General features: G+C 34.3%; 2 long non-coding RNA genes across 4 annotated transcripts; both read left to right on the top strand.

Annotated features, from left to right (window-relative positions):
- The first annotated feature begins 1,306 nt into the window (after window positions 1-1,306).
- On the top strand, window positions 1,307-21,100 carry LOC116106090. Of its 3 annotated transcripts, none has more exons than XR_004124269.1 (4): window positions 1,307-1,376; window positions 2,416-2,543; window positions 2,635-2,825; window positions 20,960-21,100. It is a non-coding gene; the product is annotated as an uncharacterized LOC116106090 (long non-coding RNA). The 3 variants fall into 3 exon arrangements; XR_004124267.1 differs by having other exon boundaries at window positions 2,639-2,825; XR_004124268.1 differs by lacking the exon at window positions 20,960-21,100 and adding an exon at window positions 3,024-3,061 and having other exon boundaries at window positions 2,639-2,825.
- LOC116106096 lies at window positions 4,805-6,127 on the top strand. The gene is made up of 4 exons (XR_004124278.1): window positions 4,805-4,954; window positions 5,106-5,176; window positions 5,501-5,653; window positions 6,050-6,127. It is a non-coding gene; the product is annotated as an uncharacterized LOC116106096 (long non-coding RNA).
- Window positions 21,101-22,221: the final 1,121 nt, after the last annotated feature.

The raw sequence follows: 22,221 nt of genomic DNA on the forward strand, positions 1-22,221 counted from the left end.
ATGATTATAAACCAAGTTATTGCTCTCACCAAGTGAAAGATTCCTTTGGTCTTTCTCTGACTATAAAAATTGACCAGTTTTAACATCCCCTGCACTTAGTATGGAAATTTTAACTTATAATCGGTCTAACATCCTATTTTCAAGAGAATTTTGATATTATTACTTCATTTTCATAATGTGAATTTGTGTTGTTCTTTTAAGGCACACATGCTAAAGTTTTTTTTTTTTTTTTTCAAGCTCAGCAACCAGGAAATCTGCAGGAGACATCTTGTGAAGAAGTGCTGAATATCGGCACCATTGAGTTTTAAGTAATTGTTTATGTTTTGTTGTGGATCTGAATTGGACTAGGTAACAAGGCGATAGGAATTCTATATAATCTTCAATCTGGACATTTTATCATCTCTTTTTTGTCTATATCAGCCATCATTTCTACCAGAAAACAAACCATTTCTCTATAGCACATCCTAGTTTCTTTTCATCTGTCAGTGCGGCAATTTTCTCTTCAACTTCTTGTGTGGATGCAACACTAAACAGTTTTTGCATTTTATTATAGCATTTTATAGTATTCTAATTACCATCAGTACATGGGCCTTTTAGCTTGATTATGGATGTCAGCTCATGGTTTTTGATGTGGAACCTAGCTACAGCAGGAATGGTGCCATTCATGATTCAACCAAAAATAGCTTTCTCAAGCAGTTAACATGACAAAACTATACATGAGTTCAGAAATTGCTGTTAGAGATTTGGAACTTTTAAAAACATGCTATGAACTAGCAGCACTAGATTGAAATTTAATTCCAAGCAGCATTTTCTTCATTAAATAAATATTCGTTGCTCAAAAACTTTTCCAAATCTTTTTCCATACAACTACCTTGAAAGAAAGTCAGTATTATAACAGCATATGACGTTCTTTTTTCATGGTGTTTTCATTATTATCCTTTGGGAATTATCTCATGATACGTTATGTTTCAGACTCATGCAAGCAGATGTGACAAAGCTCCATTAACTCTCGATATGGTTTCTTTAGTGACTCTTATTAGTGAGTGTAAGAAATTGGGCTATGGTATTTATATAACCAGCATTAATTGTACTTCACTATTGTGACGCTTCTGCAGATATGATAGATATATCTCCTTTCCCAGTAAGTAGAATTCTTTTATGCTAATGATGGTTGTTCCAAATATCTTTTGGTTATTAGTTATTGGATGACTTTTTTCCTATAATTGAAATCTTTTTGACATCTCACCCTTGATGCAGTAAAGCAAGTTCAACATGTAATGATTTTCTTCAAAAGTCAATGTCAAGCATGGTGTACCACACAAATTGGTAGAATTAGCTCGTTTCCTTTCGTCTACACAACAGCGTCTGCCCAACAGGTACTTTCTTCTCGTTTTTGTTTCTGGTGACAGGATGCTCTTGAAATTAACTATTCAGTTTGACACATGTGTTGTATGTCATCAAGAAGTTTGATGTATAGTAGATAAGATAACAATTACATTTTAAAGAGAAAACAAGGCACTTAGCATTAGTTTGTGGTGATAATATTTGCTGAAGAGGGATCATTAACTCACAGATATGCTTAAATTGGTCGAAAACTGAGAGTGGTTGAATAGAGTTTTGGCTGCATTAAAGGACCTGTCAATGACTTCCGACTGTGTTTAGGTATTTCACCTTTCAATTGTGCTCATAGTCAAAGACAGTCAATCTGCTTTGACAATACCTATGAGAAATATCTGTGCTGAGATATTCTACTCGGGTTTTCTGTTATTTATGTGAATTGCGGTCATGTGTTAACAGTTAGCAGACCATGAGTCCAAAGCATGAATGAGATGGTAGGATTGCAAGCGGTATAGAGTTAAAGCAGTTAGTATATTTGTAATTCTCTAGTAGAAAATTTTGAATGAAATATCATATTGTCATTGGAAATAGAAACATATTTAAAATTTTTGGATTATATCATCTTCTTTCTAGTTTTTGACTGATTATACATATTGGGCCTTTTGTGGATGGAACCAAGGTATTATTCAATTAAGCATCTCAGCCTAGAATTTCAATGTTGATGAAGAAACCTATGAATGATTATTTGGCAGAATCCTTTGCAAGGTACTTCGTTTTCAATGTTGTATACGTATTGATGAATAATGATCTTGAATCTTCTTTTATGAGAAATTACTGTTATATGTGACAATAAACTTGTCATAAGTTTTATTAGTTAAGTCATATTCTTCTGTTCTTGTAAAAAATGAAGCTTTTAAGTTTTGTTTGAAAGTAGAAATCCATTTCATGTCTGCATTTCTGTAGACATATTTAGATCATGTTTCAAAGTAGCAAAAACTGTGTTTTAAAATCAAGATATTGATTCTTCTGTCATGGATATTTGTTAATCTCCTTCTAAAGTTATGTCATGAACACAAGGTATCTTCTGAAGGAGACATATACCATATGGCAACAAGATGTGACAAGTCTCCATTTCTTCAGTTTGAAGCAACATTTAGTACATAAACACGAACATGCGCTCAGTCAAATTGAATGCTTATTTTTCGGTAAGTTATTTTAGCAATGCGAACCCCTTTTTTTATCAAATCTTCATCACTCTGTTTTCTGGGAACTTCTCAAACAGGATCTACTGCATAGATAGGTACCTGTCTTGCAATGATATAAATCCAGAGTGGTGGTAAAGCTTGTAGATGGAGAGTCAAACGGGATGAAGTTACGATTTATAGCTGGATTGGGCAGAATGTATCTATCTCAAACCAGCTAGCTGCTTGACATAAGCTTTCCGTATCTTTCCTTTGTCGTCTCTATTGGCATTCAGTGATTGAAATGTGCGTATACATATTTATACATCCTTTAAGCTGTTTAAAGCAATTAGTTTCCCTAATTTACATGAATTGAAAACTTTATAACATATTGGGTTGGCTTTACTTCGTTCCTCCCATATGTAGGTGTGAAGCCCAGCAGAAACCCAAAATGTTTTTGCAAATTAAAACCCAAACTTATTTCATCTTCTTTTCATCATGTAGCAGCCAGAAACGAGGAGAGGGAGGGTGGTGTTCTGCTCAGCTGCTGTCCCTTCTACTCCAGCACCATTCAGATCTTTCCACCATTATATATGTTTGGAGAGAGGCAAAAACGAAGAGAAACAGAGAGGAAATCTGAGTTTTTGAGTCTGTAAACAGTGCATCATCGAATCATGATCTGGAGCTCGTTTGCTGTCCATTCGTTCGGTTTTTGGATATGTTGTTCATGAGACCACAACTCTGCATTCTGAATGGTGGAGATTGAAACCCAGGCACGTAAGGCTTAATTGTGGGTGAAACTCGAAACTGCAGTTTTGTGTGCTTCTTGAGATTATTCTTCCATAAATTGTGATATTTCTTCCTGTTTTGCTGAGATTGTTGGTGTTGGATTTGTGAAGTTTATGATGTTTGATGCCTCTAGTTTGCACTAGAGAAGACTTGTATTTCCATTTTTGAAATAGTGAAAGACTTTAATGGATTACGGTCCCGTGGTTTTTACTCCTCACCTCGGCGAGGTTTTCCACGTAAAATTTGGGTGTCATTGATCTTTAATTTTCGGCATATATTTGTAGCTTTTGATTATTCATATCATGAAAGAAAAGAAATTGTTGAAAGCTAGGTTCCTCTTTAGTACGCAAACGTGAACTGGACGTTGATTGAAATTCTGCTCTTTTGGGTTGATTAACACATTCGACCAAGAAATATTGATAGAGCCAATGAGTATAGTCTCATAACTAGTCTGCGAACAATAAGAAGATTTGTTATAAGTGAGGGCAGTTATGGTAGTGAAGCATGTTCTATTGAATGTCTAAAAAAATTCAATTCCCTTCGAGAATTTCGTATAGAAGGGTTGGGAAATTTGAGAGATGTGGATGAGGTTAAGGGAATAGAATTAAACAATAAGAAAAATTTGCGTTATTTGAGGGTGGGCTTTAAGGGGAGGATGAATGTGGAGCAAAATCAAGAACTTCTCGAGGAGTTGCAACCACATCCAAATTTGGAGATACTAAAGCTACGAAATTATAGAGGCAACACTATTTTTCCTAATTGGATGATGTCATTGACCAATTTGAGAAAGTTAAATCTTTATGATTGTATAAATTGTGAGCATCTGCCTCCTTTGGGTAAGTTGTCATCCCTTGAAATTCTTGGGATAGATGGAATGGAAAGTGTGAAAAGAGTGGGTAATGAGTTTTTGGGAATAGAGAGTGATGCCACATCATCATCTTCATCAATTATTGTGTTTCCCAAACTGAAATTTCTACGCTTATGAGAGATGCAAGAATGGGAAGAGTGGAATTACGAGATTACAAAGAGAGGAGATGAAAATATTACAATCATGCCATCTCTTCAGAACTTGATAGTTCATTCATGCCCCAAATTGAAGTCTCTACCAAACCACCTTCATCAAATGACAATGTTGAAGAAGGAAATTAGATATTGTCCTCTTCTCTTAAGAATAGAGACCAATAACTGATTGTCATCTTTGTCTGATACTACTGATTAAGTTCTCTCGAATTATCAACTTCGACACTATGTTTCCTCCAAACCACAGGTAATTTCCTCTCTTTATCATTTTGTCTTTATGTGGGAATAATTTGCATCTTTTAATATTTAATACTCTAATTATCAATCAACATTTTTGTAATCTTTAATCGTCTTAATGAATCTAATTATACTCTTAATATAAATCTTGTAATTTAAGGATGGGTCGGCATTGATATTTTATGTTTTTCATTTTGTCTACTCAAAATAATAGGATTTGAATCAATCAGGGTTTCTCTTAGAGTGAAGAAGAACTTGAGTGGATTGATAGCTCATCATCATCTCCTCTAGTTTTGACCAACATCTCTCTAAGTCTTAACTTCAACTTTGAATCTGCAAAGGGACAACCTTTGAATTCTCAAAATGCTACAATGGTGATCAATCCACAAGTAATTTCTTCTCTCCTTACAGGCTAGCTTCATTTTTATGATGAATAAACTTTGGGTGAGATTCTTTACTGTTAATATTTTTATAACTTTTTAAATAAATAATAATTTTATCCTTTCTAATTATTAATTTTATTATGTTATATTGTTACAGGGGAAGATATTAGTTTCTCAGCAGAGCTACCGTTCTCTGGCATACAGAAGAGAGAATTTCAAGAGATTATGGTACTTGTAAATTATTTTGTTTATGGTTCTTTGTGGAAATATTTTAATGTTTTTCAGCACAATTTCTTAATTACTTTCCGGATTATGCAAATGCTACTCAGTCTCAATCAGCATCTTCATCTGTTGATGCTTTTTTTCCCTTCATTCTCAAGTTTAAAGTATTCTCAATCAGCAAATGCAAATGCTTTTTCATTGAAATAATAATGTATTTTGCAGTTTAAAACCTCAGTTTTGTTTTTCAATAGTCGTGTGCTTCAACGTTTAACTCTACACTTTGGTCAAAATAAGAAACCACAGTTTTATCTACTAACGGTTCCCGCTCAGGTGATTTGAGGTATGAAGTGTGTCGTTCATTTTCAAAGTTCATCCAACTCTCTTTCTTCAAAAAACTGGCTGCTCATGGAAGACATTCCAGGAATCTGGTGTCACTTAAGCAAATTAATCATCCTTTGTGGACAATGCTGAAAATGGAATGAGGTATATGTTACCACCGCTTTCTTTGTTTCATTTCATCTCTCAGTTGAAGTAATAATCTCTCCAACTTCTGCTACTTAACTCAGTCAACAGTTTTTTCACATTATTATATGCTTAACTTTGTTAGAGACTGATTTTCTTATAATTTTGTTAGAGAGATTATATCATTCTACAATTTTGATTTAAAGTGAAAACTCTTTGTCATACTATTATCGTGGATGTAGCCCAAATGGGTGACAAATAAGTTTGACACAATTTGGTTTATACTTTAAAAGAACATTAAAAAGATTGGGAAAAGATTTGTTTGTTTACTTAATTTATTAGCTAGCTTAGTAGTTGGATGAAATTTCTGGCTTATGTAAAGGATAAAGATTCCAAATTGATTTGGGTTTGGTGTAGGTGTGGAGATAAACTTGGATGAATCTTATTTGGGATATGTGGTGTGGCTGCCAAAGCCACCAAACCTTGTTGCGTATACAATGTGGCTTCACCAGCATATATTAGTGATTCTATTTACAAGGTGTGTTATTTTGGTTCTTTTTCTTTGAATGAACATCTCATGTTGAATAATATAGAAATTTTGAAGGAATGACTCTTTCTCTTTCAAAATGAGTGCCATTAAGGATCAAGAGATCTCATCTGTGCCCCTTTTAAAGGGTTGCATTCTAATGGTTTGTCGTTTGGTAAATTTAACAATAATACATAATTATGGCTAAAATTTAAGGCTGTTAGGAACCTATATTGAATCCATCAATGTTGGTCTTATATATGCATGGGTTGATGCCTTCTTTCAAAAGCAAGGCTGTTTTTTCACGGTTTGGGAGAGCATTTGTATTTGAACTGAAACCTACGAGGTAGATAGCATGTTTTATGTTACTTGCTACTAACATAGGTCCCTTTTTTGGGTAAATTTGGACCTTTGATCAATAACTTACTTCAAGTGTTTCTCAAACTGTGGACATATATGCTTGCAGGCGCTTTTTGTTTCCTCCCCTGAGTATTGAAGAATATAATGATCGCATAAGGGCAGTAGTACGCTGTGAAGCACAAGTATGATTTCAATTTTATGTTTACTTTTGAGTTGCATGAATGATATTGTGGCTTTATAAGTTATGCTTATTATAGTTATAATTTTGTGATTATGCTTTCCATTGGTCTAGTTGAATATTCTTCTGTACCGATCTCTCCGTCCCAAGAGTTGCAATGTTTATTATCAAATTGAGTTAGTTTGTAGCTTCATAGCAATTCGTATAATAGTTTCTGCACTGTTATTTCTTGTCTGGATTACACAAAATTGTGAAAATAAAACATGACTAAAGAAAATTTGTTACTTGTGCTTGGTGAAAATTGTAACATTTGTATTTGCACATTCAGGATCCTTTGCTCCAGAAACTTCTTGATGATAAGTACTTATCAGCGGAAGAAAGGTAGATTTGATGCTCTTCATAGGCTTTTTTTCTACTAATTTTTTATAGTTGGACTTTCATCCTTTCGAGAAGTAAGATATGTACAAATTGACAATCTTTGATGCCTTCCTCCTCAATCTGGAGGTTATAAAAATCACTTACATGCATAGATTTTTCATGTACAATATGATGTTCCGATTCTAGATTTTTAAGAGCAAACATGGAGATGATCTTCAACATTCATTCATCTCGTAGGGCCATCTTGAAGAAAATTTTCTGTGCACGTTTTATTTCTTGTGATCCAGAAGGTTTTTGCTCATGATGATGGCAATACTTAACATTCCACTTTTAATCCTTCTATTCTGAGTGCTTGAAATGACTTTAATGATAAATTACTCTTTTTTGTTATGGTCGTTAGTGACACATATTTCATTTTAATGATAGAATTAACAGTCCATTTCAGCATAAAAAGGAGAGTGACATTCAGGAAAACGAGGATCTTATCATTCGTGTCAACCTTGTCAAATGAGAGAAATCTGCTAAAACTCTCAATTTGAGTCCACTTTTTTTTACCCTAAATGTATTGTTACTTTCTGCTGCTATTGCATCTCTTTTAATGCGAGAAAATTATCTTTCAGAACTCTTATTAAAGTGCTGCTGAAATTACACTGATATTCATTTGTTCAGAGTTGGCATTTGACTCATAATAGTTGATATTCTTTACCGCAGGGATGTTCTTCACTCGGGAAAGAATATCATCTCTGCTAAAGCACCGACAAAAAAAGAGCTGGTACAACAGTTTACAATAGAGCATCTTCGCTAGAAACGCTAGTTAGTACCCTTGTACCTTGTTTTTTTCTTGCATAGTATTTGTTACATTTAAGAATGCATTAGTTGTCACTCTGGGTTCCCGTTAATTGTTTGCCTTAACTGGTTCTTGTACACAGGTTGGTAATCTGTACCTGACAAATGCAAATCGCTTGGAAGAAGTCATGGGAAAACTGGGATTCTTAACTGGTTCTTCTACACAGCCGATTTTAGAGGAACAAGTAGCAAGTTAATTGCTGAGTCATGCTGTTTGTGGTGTCTCACTCGAATATGCAAAAGTCGAGACGATTTGCATGATCGCGTCGCGTCAAAATAAATAGATAGGCAACATGTAACATGCCATAGTTAAGTCATGCATGGAATTTTTCAGAGAAGTTGTGGTGGTATTGTGCAGCAGAGATGGAAGGGAAGCTGGGATTTTAAGTGCTGTTCACTCGAACTTCATGCATGTTTAGTTTTAGGGCATTGGATGCCCTTGTAATTTTGGTATTGTATAATTTTGGATATCATCAAAATAATACCATTTGATAGTTATTCAAAACACGGGTAATTTCCTCTCTTTTTCCTTTTAATTATGTGTTTTGAATCGTAAATTAGTGGTTGTTATGTTCCCGAAGGAAGTTGAGTGAATTGATAGCTCATCATCATCTCCTCCAGTTTTGACCAACATCTCTAAGTCTTAACTTCAACTTTGATTCTACAAAGGGACATCCTTTGAATTCTCAAAATGCTACAATTGTGATCAATCTGCTCGTAATTTCTCTCCTTACAGGTAAAACCTCTAGTTTTCACCAACATCTCTCAAGTCCTATGATAGGAACCCACTCCAATTACTCAACAATTTTGGGCTGAGCCATAGGTCTTTCATGGGCTTGGGTAGAACTCTTCTTGAAAAACCAGTTTGCCAAAGGAGAGTGCCCAAGCCTTTATAACCCATATGCCCACCATTTTCTCTTTCAATGTGGGATCCTAACATTCCACCATGCTTTCGCAACCGACGTCCATGTTGGCCTCTTTTCCCCTTAGGTGACTACGCGGATCCCCTTTCCCTAGGGCCTTCTTGCCCTTTCTCGGGGTAGCAGTCTGGGCCCAAGGTCAGCATGCCACACGTGCACTGTCATATAGGCGCAGAATCATGCTCTGATACCAATTGATAGTAACTCACTCTAATAACTCAACAATTTTGGGCTGAGCAATGAGTCTTTCATAGGTTTAGATAGAACTCTCCTTGCAAAACCGGCTTGCCAAGGGAGGGTGTCCAAGCCTTTATAACCCACATGCCCACCCTTTTCTCTTTCAATGTGGGATCCTAAAATCCTACCTTTAATTTTTTTTGTGAAAGAAGTGCTGAATATCCAGCACCATTGCAGTTTCAAGCAATTGTTATGTTTTGTCATTGGATCTGAATTGGACTAGGTAATCTGGCCATAGGAATTCTAATATAATCTTGAATCTGGACCATTTTATCATCTCTTTTTTGTCTATATTAGCATCACTTTCTACCAGAAAACCAAACCATTTCTCCATCGCACATCCTAGATTCTTTTCATTTTATTTTATTGACATTGAGGATACTATGTTAATGTAGCTGGTATTTGGAATGCTGTCATTTTATGTTAATGTAGTTATTTTGTGCTAGTTGCGTTCATGTTGTGCAAGTGGTAATGCATTCACAACATATTGACCCATATTCTGTATCTCTAGTTTCAGTGCTAACATTTATAATTATATGTGCATTCGTTGACAGTTTTGCCTTTGTGATGTTCTTTGTCATGATAGATAAGAACAGTGAAAGTGAGCAATGTTTCATTAGGTGCATCTGAGCAAGATATAAAGGAGTTCTTTTCCTTTTCTGGGGAAACTGAACATGTTGAGATGCACAGGTTTGTTATATATGAAATCTAAGTTTTATTACCGTCCTTTATCTTTTATTATTTTTTGTGGTTGCTTGGAAAAAGGGAAATGTGAAATTTGAAATGATTAACTCTTTCTGAGGGTATTTTGGACATAATTATATGGAAGAAAGAATACTAAGGTTCCCATATAATCTTATATTATTTTGATTATTATTTTTTCTTTCAGTGGCAATGAGGGGTCTAAAATTGCATATGTTGTCTTCAAGGATCCCAAGGGGGCAAAGACAGCACTTCTTCTTTTGGTGCACTATCATCTTATCTTTTGAGTTCTTCTTTTCATTAACATCCCCTGCACTTAGTATGAAATTTTTAACTTCATAATCTTGTCTTATATCCTATTTTCAAGAGAATTTTGATCATTATTACTTTATTTTCATTAATGTTACTTTCTATTGTTTTTTTAAAGTGACATCATACTAAAGTTCTTTTTTTTTTTTTTTTTTTTGTTTTTTTTTTTTTTCATGCTGCGGCAACCAGGAAATCTTGCACTGGAGACATCTTGTGAAAGAAGTGTTGAATATCTGACACTATTGCAGTTTGAGGCATTTGTTATGTTTTGTTGTTGGTCTGAATTGGACTAGGTAATTTAGCCATAGGAATTTTTATATAATCTTGAATCTGGACCATTTTATCAACTCTCTTTTTTTTTTTTTTTTTTTGGTTGCTGTCTATATTAGCATCAGTTTGTACTAGAAAACCAAACTATTTCTCCATAGCCCATCCTAGTATCTTTTCATCTGTCAGTGCAGCGATTTTCTCTTTAGCTTCTTGTTGTGTATGCAAACTCAACAGTTTTTTTTCATTTTATTATAAGCATTTTTATAATATTAAAACTAGCATCATCACGTGGGCCTTTTTAGCTTGATTATGGCAGCTCATGGTTTTTGATGCGGAACCTAAGCTACGCAAGAATGGTGCCATTCATGATTCAACCAAAAATCCTTTTCTCCCAAGCATTTGAGTTCAGAAATTGCTGCTAGAGATTTGGAATAATTTAAAAATATGCTATGAACTATCAGCACTACATTGAAATTTAATTACAAATAGCATTCTTCTTTCATTAAATAAATCTTCGTTTGCACAAAAAGTTAGAACAGATTAATTTATTTGTTCAGCATGTTTTACATCACAAACTCATTACTCGTTACTGTCATGAATTATTAAATTTAGTCTTAAGCAACTCCTAAATCACAATAGTGGCCAACTTCTAGTAGAGATTTTATTTATTTATTTATTTTGAAAATAAGTTAGAACAGATTTGTTGAAATCAAAAGAATAATATTATTGATATTAAAATGTTTTTGTATTTAGATAAAAGCCAAATTTATTTAGTTTTTTTTGACTTATATTTGTTAAACAGACAAAGTTATAAACAAATTGAATATCTATGATTGTTAAAAAACTAAAAATCATTTAAATAAATATTAAATAGACATAAGTTATAAAACAAATTGAATATCTATGACTGTCAAGAACTAAAAACCATTTAAATAAGAAGTATTTGAACCATAATATTTTATATGTCTTTTAAGACCTTGTCGTTTGAAATTTCGATAGCACGTATATATATTTACATACAAGGTTTATATACAAGAACTCATACTATTTTATGATATCTTAAGATAACTAATTTCACCCTAACTTTAGAATCTTTTAATATTTTCACAAAACAAAATTAAAAACTACATCTTCAACTTTATCTATTCTATCAAAGCAATTGAAAAAAAAAAAAAAAAAAAAAATCCCTTCTTCATGATTAATACAAATTAATCAAAGAATTCCAACCTATAAAATTACCTTTAAGGACATAATCTTTTGCATATTTTACGGTCTTATATTTCGAAATTCGAGTAATATTTGGTTATTTAAAACATTAAAGTCTGGGATTTTTTTCCCGAGAATATTGAAAAAAAAAGAAAAGAAAAGAAAAGAAAAAAGATAATGGCCGGGGCACTTTAAATACTTAGAAGCGAACTTTCTAAAGCGGAGGGCCCTTGGAGTTCAAACCTTTCGATTCTCAAACATCAAACACTGGATAAGAGAATTGTGGATGTCCTCTTCTTCAACAACTTTCGAGATCCCATACCATCCATCATCTCCACGAGATTCTAACCAGAATCTCATACTCTCGTCATCACGTTGATTCCGCATATGTGCAAAGAGATGCCCTTCGAATTGTCAAGCAGCAAGTCTCCACGCTTTTTTCGAGCAATTTGTCTTTTGTTGATGTATGTGAGTCGACTCGGTGATGTGGCTTATATCTTAACTTTGTAAGTTTCATCTTGTCGCTAATTATCAGTATCAATGCTTTGATTTACTGGGGATGATATTTGATTTCTCAGCTGAATTAGTGTTCTCTGGCATACAAAAGAGAATTTCAAGATGTGCCAATCTGGTGAAACTTTAGAAATGTATGCTCTTTAGCTTCTCTCTTTCGGAGAATTGATACACTAGAGAGTGCTTTTTGTTGTTCCTGTGAATTACTATTGTTCTGGATGATGCTGAGACAAAACAATTGAAAGATCAATTTTGTTAGAGTTATGTCATTCTGCTGGTTATACCTTAAAATAACAGGATTTAGTAATATAATGCATCGACCAGTACTATAATATGAGAAAATAGAATCAGAAATTGTTGTTTCATGGTACACATCCCTAGCTGGCTGCTTTAGCTTACTTGTCTTCCTAGGATAACATACTTGACATTGCAAGATTGTCTCATATTTCGATCTTAAAATGTATGCTGACTTGATAACTTTGTGAAATGTCATAGTCTATGTATCCCATCTCACAAAAATAATAATGTATTGCAGTTTAAGGCCACAGAGTTTTGTTTTGCAATAGTTGTGTGGCTTCAACAGTAAAATATGGCTTTGGTCATAGAAAAAAAATTGCAGGTATCTTTAGGCATGAAGAAACTGCTCTGTTTCATCATGTTTCTCAAGTTAGAAGTTTCAAACATATAATTATTAATAAAGAAGTGAAGTTTATGTACATTATCTAATAGCATTTTCTACTCAACCAATAAATAATGCTTTGGTCCACCAGAAGAATTTGCAGATACTTCTTGCATGCAACGCTAGCCAGCCAGATGGTAAGCTAGACCTCATTTTCATGAAGGAACTGTTCTGTTTCAGTAACTTTTGTCTTTCTCAGGTTCGAAGTTTCAAAACATATATTTTTAATAAAGGACCAAAGTATATTGTATATATCACTAACATTTTCTATTCAGGTGATGTGAAACATGGTTCTGTGGACTTGAACTATGAACCGTCTCTTTCATTTTCTATTCTCTTAAACAACTGGCTTCAGTCACTCGTCAACAGAGGAGGAAGGGATCAGGCTGATTTCAGGAGCTGGACCAGAAGTTGAGAAGCTTCAGAGCAATTTCCTGGCCATTCAAGCTGTGCTTGATGATGCTGAGGACCGCCAAGTGAAGGAGAACACTGTGAGAGTTTGGTTAGACAAGCTCATAGACGATGTGTTGGTTGTGTGGAACTCAAAGCTTCAGATAAATTAAGAAAGCTCGAAATGCTTCTAAGCCTCTGAAAAAGGTAAGATCTCTCATCTTTTTACTATCTCAGTTGTAGACCATTGGTTTTTGCATTATGACATTGCTGTCAAGATAAATGATCTAGATGTAGAACCAGACTTATTGCTGTAGAGAGAGAGGTTCAACATTAAATCAATTACTAAGGGTAGCAAAGAAGTAGCATGGAAAATGACCACCTTTGCCATTGATGTAACTGAGGTTTATGGAAGAGATGAAGAGAAGAATCAATAGTAGAATTTTTGTTTGAGTCCTAGTCGTCAACAAGTCCTCCCACCAATCTCTATAGTAGGGATGGGAGAAACCGGCAAGACAACTCTTTCTAGATTAGCTTTTAACAATGATGTGAAAGAGTAGGTTTTGAGTTTTTGGAATAGAGAGTGATGCTATGTCGTCATCTACAGAAATTATGCGTTTCCCAAACTGTGGAACTATTGCAATTGGGTTCTAATGCTGTTGAATGAGAAATGGACTTGGTAAAGTGGCCACAGGGAATCATATATAATATTATTGAGTATGATATTCAAAATCAGTTTTAACATCCTCTGCACTTACTGTGGAATTTAAACTTCATAATGTGTGACTGTGTGATTTATTTTGAAGTTATTTCATGCTAAAGTTTTGTATTGTTTTCTTTTGGAGCTGCAGCAACCAGGAAATCCTGCACTGGAGACATCTTGTGAAAAAAATGTTGAATATCAGGCACCACTTGAGTTTTAAAACTGATAAGGTTCCATCAGCTTGCCATATTATGTTGTTGGATGTGAATTGGACGCGTAACCTGGCCATAGGGACTCTTACATATTCTTGTATCTATATTTTGTACACAATTATTACTCAAAAGTCAGCTTTTGTTTCTTTTCTTTTCACCTGCAACAACAGGTATGACTCAATACATATCTTGTTAAGAAATGTTTAATATCGAGCACCAATAGTAACTACGGTTCTGACTCAGGTGTTTGAGCTGTGAAGTTTGGCATTCATTTTGAAAGTTCATTCAACTCTTTTTCTTGGTGATATATTGAAGAGATTCTTCAGGATTAATTTGTAGTAACTCTTCAGCTGTGATATCAAATTTAAAAACTTCAAGTTGATATGAAATTTCCCAGAAAAAAAAGAAAAAGAAAAAAAGTTGTAGTAACTTTTGAGCTGTGATATCAAATTTAATTTTGATTGTTTATGAAGCCGCTTGATCTAGGATCTAATTAAGTGATTATCTCATTTCTTTTTGACCATAGTTTAGTGAACATATTGAGTCCGTAAACCTTTTTTATATTTATATTTTATTATATCATCATTTTGATAATAATAGTATGATAATCCATGCTATGGGGATAATCACAAAGTTAAGGGTGTGATCATTTATCACATTTCAATCAGCTTACGTAAACACGGATTCAGCCCATCACCATGATATCACTCCCACTTGAATTCAAAAATTGTAAGAACAAATGGCTGTGATCTCAGTCACCACCATTAATACGTCTTCACCGTTCAATTATTTTTAAAAACGCCACACATAAAGATATTTTCTACTCAACGTCCCCACTGCGTGTATAAATTCTCAGTCTTAAATGCTGAGTCAAAGTCACAGGGCTGAGCCAAAACTTTTATAAATTTTTCTGAAGTGGAGGGTCCTCTCTTTGTTGATTATTATCAAACCCAATTGTTGCTCTGCTTGCTGATGCTGAGAACCGACAGGTGAAGAGAACGCTGTGAGGTTTGGTTAACCAAGCTGAAAGACGGTCTTATGACATTGGATGTGTTGGATGAGTGGAACACCAAGCTTCAGAAATTGAAGATAAGAAAGCTGAAGAGCTTCTAATCCCTGAAAAGTTACGTTCCTTCATTCTTCACTATCTTGGTTGTAGGCCATTGGTTATGCGTTATGACATTGGCATCAGGATAAAAATCTTGACAAAAAACTTGATATTATTGCTGTGGAGAGAGAGAGATTCCACTTTAGACCAATCATCGGGTAGTAAAGGAAGTAGACGACAATCGCTACCTCTGCTATTGATTTAACAGAGGTTCGTGAGAGAGAGAAAGCAAGAATTCACTAGTCGATTTGCTCTTGAGTCAAAGTAGTCAACAACAAGTCCTCCCCTATCTCTCGATAGTAGGGATAGGAGGAATTGGCAAGACAACTCTTGCTCGATTAGCTTTTAATGATGATAAGGTGAACACCCATTTTGATAAAAAATATGGGTGTGTTTTTCTGAGCCTTTCGATGAGCTTAAGATTGCAAAAGCAATCATTGAATCTCTCCACAGTAGTCCATCTCATTAGTTGGATTAGAAACTGTAATGCAAAATATAAGTCACAATTGAAGGAAAGAAGTTTCTTCTTGTCTTGATGATGTATGGACTGAAAATTTTGAAAATGGGAAAATTTAAAACGACTCTCAAGTGTGGATCTCTAGAAAGTAGAATTTTAGTGACCACACGTAAGGAGAGTTGCAAATGCCATAGGAACAACCACACAATCTTACTAGGATGCTACCAGAGAGGAATGTTGGTCCTTGTTTTGTCAACTTGCATTTTTGGAAAACCTATAAGAGTTTGAAGAAATGGTAAAAAATTATTAAAAAGTGTAAAGGCTTGCCTCTTGCTGTAAAGGCTTTAGGTAGTCTTTTGCGTTTAAAAAGAATTTGAAGAATGGGAAAATGTCTTAGAGAGTGAAATCTGGAATTAGAAGAGGTAGAACAAGAGGTTTTTCAACCTCTACTATTAAGTACTATGACTTACCCCCTACTTTGAAAAAATGTTTCGCATATTGTGCTATGTTCCAAAGGATTATGAGATAGAGAAAGAACAATTGATTAATTATGATGAACAAGGTTTTAAGTCAAAAACTCAAAAAAGGATATGGAGTTAGTTGGTGAAGAGTATTTCAAATCTTGGCAATGCGTTCTTTCTTTCAAGATTTTGAAAAAAGGAACATGAATTGATATACTTCTTGTAAATGCATATATATGCATGATTTTGCTCAATTTCTTACCCAAAATGAATGTTATACAATAGAGGTTGTATGTAAGAAGAAATTGAATTAGAATCTTCTTATGATAAGTTAGACATTCAATGATAAAGATTCAAGGGGGGCTCATTCCTAGCTCTATTTATACTAGAAAACTTTTCTACGTATTCTTGTGGTTGATTGTAATTAGGTACGACCCCAATTAGGTTGGTCCAAATTAGTGATCAATTTACATGTCTAAGGTCATTATCTTTGATAGTGCTCAATTGAGAATTCCTGTAGAAATAAAAAAATTAATACACTTGAGATACTTGATTTCTTTGAATAGAAACATAAAAGAATTCCTGAGACATTATGGTGTTATATATTTACAACCTTAGACAATGGATGTGAAAATATCAAAAACTGCCTCAAGGGATTGGAAACTTAATCAACTTAGACATTTGTTAAATAGGGGGACTGTAGTATAAGTTACATGCCAAAAAGTTTGGAGGATTAACTGTCTTCGAACATTAGAAATATTTGTTATAAGTGAGGGCAGTTATGGTGGTGAAGAATGTTATGTAATGTCTAAAAACTTCAAACATCTTCGAAATTTGGAATAAAAGGGTTGGAAATTTGAGAGTGGAGGAGGTTAAGGAATAGAATTAAACAATAAGAAAAACTTGCGTTTTCGAGGGTAACTTTACAGGAGTGAATGACGAGCAATCAACAACTTCTTGATGAGTTCAACCCCATCCAAATTTAGAGACATTAGCGCTAGTAAATTATAGTGGCAAACATTTTCCCTATTGGATGATGTCATTGACCAAATTGAGAGGTTATATCTTGGGATTGTGTAAACTGTAGCATTGCCTCCTTTGGGTAAGTTATCATCTCTTGAAATTCTTTGTATAGAATGAGAGCGTGAAAAGAGTGGGTAATGAGTTTTTGGGAATAGATAGATGCCATGTCATCATCTCATCAATTATTGCGTTTCCAAAACTGAATTTCTAATTTTCTGGTACATGAAATGGATGAGTGGAATTACGGGAGTACAAAGAGCGACGAAGATATTCCATCATGCCATCTCTTAAGACCTTGCAACTTTATTCTGCCACAAATTGAAGTCTCTACCAAACCACTTAATCAGTGACAATGTTGAAGAAGGAAATAGGTATTGTCCTCTTCTCTCAAAGAACAGAGAACCAATAGCTAATCGTCACTTCCTTTGATTAAGTTCTTTGAAATTATCACTTCAACACTGATTTTCCTTCAAACACGGTAATTTCCTCTCTTTTCCCTTTTATAATTTGTTTTGAATTAGAAATTAGTGGTTTTATGTTCCCGAAAACTTGAGTGAATTGATAACTCATCATCATCTCCTCCAGTTTTAACCAACATCTCTCAAGTTTAACTTCAACTTTGATTCTGCAAAGGGACATCCTTTGAATTATCAATAGGCTACAATCGTGATCAATCCACAGGCATTCCTCTCCTACAGGTAAACCTTCAGTTTTGACTAACATCTCTCAAGTCTTAGCTTCAATTTTCTGAAGTATCGGTCCATTAGGCTCCTCAATTTATTGATTATTATCAAACCAAGTTTTGCTCTCACCAAGTGAAAGATTCCTTTGGTCTTTCTCTGACTATAAAATTGACCAGTTTTTAACATCCCCTGCACTTATTATGGAAATTTTAACTTCATATCTGGTCTAACATCCTATTTTCAAGAAATTTTGATCATTATTACTTCATTTTCATTAATGTGAATTTGTGTTGTTCTTTTAAGGCACACATGCTAAAGTTTTTTTTTTTTTTTTTTCAAGCTGCAGCAACCAGGAAATCCTGCACTGGAGACATTTGTGAAAGAAGTGCTGAATATCGGCCCCATTGCAGTTTTAGTAATTGTTATGTTTTGTTTGTTGGATCTGAATTGGACTAGGTAACAAGGCGATAGGAATTCTTATATAATCTTCAATCTGGACCATTTTATCATCTCTTTTTTGTCTATATCAGCATCACTTTCTACCAAAAATCAAACCATTTCTCTATAGCACATCCTAGTTTCTTTTCATCTGTCAGTGCGGCAATTTTCTCTTCAACTTCTTGTTGTGAATGCAAACTAAACAGTTTTTGCATTTATTATAAGCATTTTTATAGTATTCTAATTACCATCAGTACATGGCCTTTTTAGCTTGATTATGGATGTCAGCTCATGGTTTTTGATGCGGGAACCTAAGCTACAGCAGGAATGGTGCCATTCATGTTCAACCAAAAATGCTTTCTCCAAGCGTTAACATGCACAAACTATACATGAGTTCAGAAATTGCTGTTAGAGATTTGGAATCTTTAAAAACATGCTATGACTAGCAGCACTAGATGAAATTTAATTCCAAGCAGCATTCTTCTTTCATTAAATAAATATTCGTTTGCTCAAAAACTTTTCCAAATCTTTTTCCATACAACTACCTTGAAAGAAAAGTTCATTATTATTAACAGCTATGACGTTTCTTTTTTCATGGTGTTTTTCATTATTATCCTTTGGGAATTATCTCATGATACGTTATGTTTTCAGACTCTGCAAGCAGATGTGACAAAGCTCCATTAACTCTCGATGCATGGTTTTCTTTAGTGACTCTTTATTATGTTGATGTGTAAGAATTGGGCTAATGGTATTTTATATACCCACATTTAAATTTTTGTACTTCACTTATTGCTGACGCTCTGCAGATTAATAGATATAACTCCTCCTTTCCCAGTAATTAGAATTCTTTTATGCTAATGATGGTTTGTTCCAAATATCTTTTGGTTATTAAGTTATTGATGACTTTTTTCCTATAATTGAAATCTTTTTGACATCTCACACTTGATGCAGTAGCAAGTTCAACATGTAATGATTTTCTTCAAAAGTCAATGTCAAGCAATGGTGTACCACACAAACTTGGTAGAATTAGCTCATGTTTCCTTTCGTCTACACAACAGCGTCTGCCCAACAGGTACTTTCTTCGTCGTTTGTTTCTGGTGACAGGATGCTCTTGAAAATTAACTATTCAGTTTGACCACATTGATGTTGTATGTCATCAAGAAGTTTATGTATAGTGAAGATAAGATAACAATTACATTTTAAGAGAAAACAAGGCACTTAGCATTAGTTTGTGGTGATTAATATTTGCTGAGAGGGATCATTACTCACAGATATTGCTTAAATTGCGTCATGAAACTGAGAAGTGGTTGAATAGAGTTTTGGCTGATTAAAGGACCTGTCAATGACTTCCTGACTGTGTTTGTATTTTCACCTTTCAATGGTTGCTCATAGTCAAAGACAGTCAATTCTGCTTTGACATACCTATGGAATATCTGTGCTTGAGATATTCATACTCGGGTTTCTTGTTATTTATGTGAATTGCGGTCATGGTGTTACAGTCTAGCAGACCATGGAGTCCAAAAGCATGAATGAGATGGTGATGATGCAAGCTGGTAATAGAGTTAAAGCAGTTAGTTTATTTGTAATTCTCTAGTAGATAAATTTTTGAATGAAATATCATATTGCTCATTGGAAATAGAAACATATTTAAAATTTTTGGATTATATCATCTTCTTTCTAGTTTTTGACTGATTATACATATTGGGCCTTTTGTGGATGGAACCAAGGTTTATCATAAACATCTCAGCCTAGAATTTCAATGTTGTATGAAAACCTATGAATGATTATTTGGCAGAATCCTTTTGCATGTACTTCGTTTTCAATGTTGTACTACGTATTGATGAATAATGATCTTGAATCTTCTTTTTATGAGAATTACTGTTTATGTGACATAACTTGCTCCATAAGTTTTATTAGTTAAGTCATATTCTTCGGTTTCTTGTAAAAAATGAAGCTTTTAAGTCCTTTGTTTGAAAGTAGAAATCCATTTCATGTCTGCATTTCTGTAGACATATTTAGATCATGTTTCCAAAGTAGCAAAAACTGGTGTTGCTTAAAATACAAGATATTATATTCTTCTGTCATGATATTGTTAATCTCCTTCTAAGTTATGTCTGAACACAAGGTACTCTCTAAGGAACATATACCATTGGCAACAGATGTGACAGTCTCCATTTCTTCATTTCTGAAGCAACATTTGTACATAACACGAACATGCGCTCAGTCAATTGAATGCTTATTTTTCGGTAAGTTATTTTAGCAATGCGAACCCCTTTTTTTATCAAATCTTCATCACTCTGTTTTCTGGGACTTCTCAAACAGCATCTACTGCATAGATAGGTACCTGTCTGCAATGATATAAATCCAGTGGTGGTAAAGCTTGTAGATGGAGAGTCAAACGGGATGAAAGTTACGATTTATAGCTGGATTGGGCAGAATGTATCCTATCTCAAACTCAGCTAGCTGCTTGACATAAGCTTTCCGTATCTTCCTTTGTCGTCTCTATGGCATTCAGTGATTGAAATGTGCGTATCATATTTTATACATCCTTTAAGCTGTTTAAAGCAATTAGTTTCCCTAATTTACATGAATGAAAACTTTAAACATATTGGGTTGGGCTTTACTCGTTCCCTCCCATATGTAGGTGTGAAGCCCAGCTGTTAAACCCAAAATGTTTTGCAAATTAAAACCCAAACTTATCTTCATCTTCTTTTTCACATGATGGCAGCCAAAACGAGAGAGAGGGAGTGTGTGTTCTGCTCCAGCTGCTGTCCCTTCTACTCCAGCCACCATTCAGATTCTTTCCACCATTATATGTTTGAGAGAAGGCAAAACGAGAGAAACAGAGAGGAATCTGAGTTTTTGAGTCTGTAAACAGTGCATCATCGAATCATGATCTGGAGCTCGTTTGCTGTCCATTGTTCTGGTTTTGGATATGTTGTTCATGAGACACAACTCTGCATTCTGATGGTGAGATTGAAACCACAGCACGTAAGGCTTTAATTGTGGGTAAACTCGAAACTGCAGTTTTTGTGTCTTTGGATTATTCTCTCCATAAATTGTGATATTTTCTTCTGTTTTTGCTGAGATTGTTGGTGTTGGATTGTGAAGTTTATGATGTTTGTATGCCTCTAGTTTGCACTAGAAGACTTTGTATTTCCATTTTTGATAATGTGAAAGACTTTAATGGATACGGTCCCGTGGTTTTTACTCCTACACATCGGCGAGGTTTTCCACGTAAAAATTTGGGTGTCATTGATCTTAATTTTCGGCATATATTTGTAGCTTTTGATTATTTCACTCATGAAAGAAAAGAAATTGTTGAAAGCTAGGTTCCTCTTTAGTTACGCAACAGTGAACTGGACGTTGAATTGAAATTCTTGCTTCTTTGGGTTGATTAACACATTCGACAAAGAAATATTGATAGGACCAATGAAGTAATCTCATTGGAATTTTAGATTGAATTGAAGTTGAAACTTTCCATTGTTTTGATACTAGCTATAAAGTCTTTTACAAATGGTTTTTTCTTTCTCCTCAATTTTTAGAAATTCCTTCATTCATTATGATTCCATTTACTTCTTCTTATGAAGCAAGAAGAAAGGAGCTAAAAAAAAAAAAAAAAAATCATTAGATCTTCTGTATCAAGAAAATTAATGCTCTCATCCCAGCCAAATATTAATAATGCCATATTTGAATGATGAGTTTGATCAAATATTTTAATTTGATTGAATGATCACATCCGCAACCATCTTCATAACATTCTCCCCTGTTTATGACTCTCCCTGTCTCCCAGCAAGAGCTTTTTAATACATCTCACTTTGTTTTTAACTTCAGCAAGACCATTTTTATAACAGTCTCCACTTTGTTTTTGACTCTCCTGGAAATGCGATATTTTATGTTAGTGAGTTAGATTTTTTATTTTTCATATTGATTTTGGCAGCTGCTTGGTATTTGTTAGGAGCACACCACGCATCTCCATTTCTCACTCTG

This window comes from Pistacia vera, unplaced genomic scaffold, assembly GCF_008641045.1.
Source record: "Pistacia vera cultivar Batoury unplaced genomic scaffold, PisVer_v2 Contig51, whole genome shotgun sequence".
Taxonomy (NCBI): domain Eukaryota; kingdom Viridiplantae; phylum Streptophyta; class Magnoliopsida; order Sapindales; family Anacardiaceae; genus Pistacia; species Pistacia vera.